This window comes from Hemicordylus capensis, chromosome 2, assembly GCF_027244095.1.
Source record: "Hemicordylus capensis ecotype Gifberg chromosome 2, rHemCap1.1.pri, whole genome shotgun sequence".
NCBI classification, from domain to species: domain Eukaryota; kingdom Metazoa; phylum Chordata; class Lepidosauria; order Squamata; family Cordylidae; genus Hemicordylus; species Hemicordylus capensis.
Window position 1 is genome coordinate 1,472,076 of NC_069658.1, and position 4,608 is coordinate 1,476,683.

Here is a 4,608-nt window from a genome sequence, read left to right on the forward strand (position 1 = left end):
CCTAGGCAAGTTACTCCCCTGCTGCACCATTAGCTAGTGCTGGCTGAAGCCAGGGCAGGCCTTTGTCCTTCTCCTGAGGCCAGGTGAGCGAAATCAAAGACTCTCTGGTTCAGAGATTTGTCAATGGCTCAAGGATATTGTCCCAGGAAGGAAAACGCCCTTGTGGGAAATCTCATTTGCAGTGACAAGAGAACTGCACAAGCCAAGGGAGCAGCCAGACTTCCACACTGAGCGGGGGGGTGGGGGGGTGGGGGGGTAGGGGGCCGGGGGAGGGATGACCCACAGGCAGACACCTCAGCTCTCACATCTCAGAACTCTGACACCGCTTCCATGAGCTTGTCTGCAGATGGGAGGAGCGCTAGTCTTGCGGTAGCAAGCATGAATTATCCCCTTTGCTAAGCAGAGTCCAGAGTCACATGTAAGCACTGGAAGCTACTCCCCTCAGGGGATGGGGCTGCTATGAAGAGCATCTGCATGAGGCTTCAAGTTCCCTCCCTGGCAGCATCTCCAAGATAGGGCTGAGAGAGACCCCTGCCTGCAACCTTGGAGAAGCCGCTGCCAGTCGGTGTAGACAATCCTGAGCTAGATGGACCAAGGGTCTGACTCAGTAGAAGGCAGCTCCCTATATTCCTGTATTCTAGTCTCTTTCTCCTCCAAATGAAAATCAACACAACAAGCCTGTCCTGAACAGGGCTATGAGAGAGTGCACCCATCAGAGGCAGAAGAGGACCAAGCAGGAACCTTGTCCCACTTCCTGGACTTGAGAGGGAGAGGGAGATGGGCCGGTGGCTGGCTGGCTGGCTTTTGGGGGCCACAGATGAGAATTTTGCAGTGGGGCTGGTGATGGGTGAGGAAATACTCTCCTCTAGGGCTGCCCTATTCTGGCTTTCCAAATCCGGGTGCCTAATTTGCATAGTATGTAAATTGGCTGGAAAATGATTTCTGAGCTGAAGAGTGACTGCACTTTTTTAAAAATTTAATGTTTTTAAACATTTTATAACAAGTTATATTTTGCAACAACATGCCCAAATTGCCCCCCCGCCCCCATGCCCCCCCGCCGCCAAGAAAGAAGAGGAAGGGGAAAGAAAGAAAGAAAAACAGAAGAGGGAAAAAAGGAAGAGAGCTATATCGGCTCAATTTGGTCCAGACGCCTTGGCGACCCCAGCAACTCCAGCGATTTGCACTTTCCATTAAGATGGCCTCTCTCCCAAAACTCAATAAGTACCTAGATGCCAGTGTGCATAGAGACATAGGCCCTGGGTTAGATTTACTTAGAGACAAATGGAACTTGGAACTTTCTGATAAACGGTCACCTGAGCAATGGCAAAATATTTTAAGTAGTGTTCAGTGCAGTACATTGGATCTTAAATTGCGCCTCATCCAGCAGAAGATTATTTTCAGGGCCTACTGGACTCCTCTATACCTTATGCGATTAAAAATGTCCTCAAATAATAACTGTTGGAGATGCAATAATCCACAGGCCAATTTAACACATATGTTCTGGGATTGTTCCATAGTACAAGGCTTCTGGAGAGAGGTCACTATCCGAATTAACTTAGTGCTGGATTCATCTCTTGCACTGAAGGATCGAAATGCAGTTTTGGGGTTTATTCAGAGGCGTATCTAGGGAAAATAGTGCCTAGGGCAAACACTGAAATTGCTACCCCTGTCCAAGCATCTGACACCCATCTTTCAGATAATTTTACCATAATATCAGCTGAAAAATACAAGTCAGGCTCGTTAATCTTTTAATATTTCAAAAACTATTTAGCAGTGGACTTAGCCAGACCAAAAAATGCTGGAAAACTACAAATTTCAGGATGCTGGGCCTCATGAAATACCCAAATACTATGTGGAGGTGTACTTGGAAAACTAAACAGAAGTGCCTGTCTAATTCTCTACTATGCATTGTAGCATCACCATTACATAAGTTTTAAAAATAAATGGAGAATTTGACTTTTCCCAGATACTCTGTAAATAATTAAAGGATATGCAGAGTAAACTGTGTCACTGCTTGGAATATATTCTAGTCTTTCAAAAAGACAGTTAAAATGAGAGAAAGAGAGCAAGAAACTCCCAGTGGGCCTTAATATTAAGGATTTCACACTGATTCAAAGACAAACTCACCATTAATAGCCATATTAGCAAGACATCACATTTAACTCACTTATCACAAGAAGCAAAGTAAGAGCAAATGAATACAATCCTAGCTCATAAGTGTCAGCTCAATATTCACAAGCCCTGATTCTCTGTACATAGTGCCAAACTAAATATGTGTACTGTGACTTATATAATATATTATTTATTTATTTTTTACCTGTAGCCCCTTTAGGGGGCTTCCTAAAGGCTGGGGCAGTCTTCAAAGGTTCCTCCCCCCCCACTGGCCTCTAGGGCCTCGCAGAGACCATTTGAGCATGTGCCATGGCCATTAAAAAAATCTTTTTTTTAAAAAAAGGGCACCGAAAACAAAATGGCCACCGCGCATGCTCAAATGGCCTCTGCAAGGTCTGCAAGGCCTCTGCAAGGCCATTTGACCATGCACGGTGGTCATTTTGTTTTCGGCAGCCTTAAAAAAAAATCAATTTTACAAAATGGCGCCCCCCTTCAAGTGGCGCCTGGGGCACATGCCCTGCCTGCCCTACCCTAGATACGCCCCTGGGCTTATTCCAACCGGCTGGGGACTAAAATACAGCTCTAAACAATGGCTTTGGTGGAGCCTGCTGGTTGCCAAGAGGTTGATATTGAGGCTGTGGAAATCTCCCAATCCCCCTCAGTGCGAGGACTGGGTACAGGACCTGCTTAAGCTTGTGGCACATAAAAAATGGGCCCTATTAAGAGTAAATAAATCAGATAAATGGTCTGAAATTTGGGATAACTTTCTTAATCTTTTCTTAGAATAAGAATCTTTCTGACCTATCCACATCTTCTAGTGCAATGGTGATTCTCCCTTCTTCTCTGACTGCATCTTTTGCACCATAACTCTGCTTCTACAAGGGCTAGAGCTTAGCTTTAAAAAAAAAAGGAATCTGAAATCTGGGAGAATCTGGGTGGGCTAAGCAATCTGGGTGAGATGCTTAAAATCAGGGTGAAACCCGGAATTCCTGGGGATATGGCAACTCTACTCCCCTCCCACACATTGCTAGAGACCCACCGTGCTCAGCACCAGTTAAGATCCAGCCAGGGTGCTGAGCGGGTTTGGGGTACCACCTGTTACAAAGCGACAAGTCTATGGGCTGGTTCTCATGATCAAAGTGCCACCAAAAGTGGGAGAGAGGAGGAGGTGAGCGTGCTCCCAATACGTGATCATCGGGTTGGTGGAAATGCAGGCAGAGGTCTGGGACCCATCATGCACCAGGAGCCAATCATAGCTGCTCTGTGCAGGCAACTGAACGGACCTGGGGTGACCGTAGATTTGACCCGATTCCTCCCACCCACCCACTTCCTGCTTTGATCACAAGGAAAACCAACCAGCCCCGCTACATTTCTTAAAGGGTTGGAGGGCATAATACTCTTGGCTTTCCTTCACAACACTCTTTTGAGGCAGGTCACCCTCATCCAAGATGGCCCCTTCCAGCAATGTGCAGTGTAACAGCTGGATGTGGGGAGTGCAGTTTCTGTCATGAGGAGTTCCTGGGAATTACCTTGGGGGCTGTCCCATGGCGTAGTGGTCTGAAGGCCCCTTGCTGAAGCTAAGCAGGTCTAGGTCTGGTCAGTGCCTGGATGGGAGACAGCCGGGGAACCCCAAGGATCATTCAGCTCGGCCGGAGTAGTTCCCCCATGGAAGAAAAATGGACTGGCCTGCAGCAATGCAACCAAGACATGAATGAGCACCATTGCGCAGTCTCCCCCGTCACTTTCAGGGCTGAGGCAGAATCCTCAAGCAACTGGTCAACCCAAAAGGACTCTCGAGGCCCACAATAACCAGACCCGCTTGTCTCCCCTCTTGCCCCAAGTCCAGTTGCTAGGGGTGGTTGTGGGTTGAGGACCTTTCCATTGTTTAAGCTAATGAGTTACTCTACATTTGCATATATTGACATGAATTAACCTGTGCAGGTGAGCAGGGAGCCTGGGCTGTTCCGTCCCCCTGGGAGAGGCCTTTGCCTTGGGGCGACACTCCTCCTAGCCCGCCTGCTTCCTCCCTGCGTGCGCCTGCCTGCCTGCACCAGGGGCCCGCAGAAAGCACGGCTGAAGGCTCAGCTGCTCCCCCACTCTCTTCTCTGCAGCCACCATTCCTGGCAGCGCCTTGCCCTGCCCTGCCCTGGCAAAGCCATTTAGTGTATTAAAATTTCATAAGCTCATCTGAAGTGGAAGCAGCGGAGGCTCCATTGTTTTCATCACAAGGCAGCTGCCTCTCATCACAAGGCAAGCTCAGGGGAGCCCAAACGATGGAGGATGCCCTGGAAGTCGGAGTACTGATGGGGGGGGGCAAGGAGGAGGCTCAGCCAAAGAAGAGGATGCTGGGAGTTGTAGTTCCCCACCATTGGAGAGTCGAGACCCCTCTGGGGCATCATTCCCTTCAGCTTCCAGGATATGAACTGGGGCTGTGTGTGTGTGTGTATGTCCCCCCACTTTAATTGTTATAAACTGCCCTGATAATCTCTACTGAAG

General features: G+C 48.5%; 1 long non-coding RNA gene across 1 annotated transcript; it reads right to left on the reverse strand.

Moving 5' to 3' along the window:
• Positions 1–1,065: 1,065 nt before the first annotated feature.
• On the reverse strand, positions 1,066–4,392 carry LOC128346543 (uncharacterized). The gene is made up of 3 exons (XR_008317038.1): positions 4,046–4,392; positions 3,642–3,798; positions 1,066–1,225 (listed from the first exon to the last, which is right to left on the reverse strand). It is a non-coding gene; the product is annotated as an uncharacterized LOC128346543 (long non-coding RNA).
• Between the last annotated feature and the right edge of the window lie 216 nt (positions 4,393–4,608).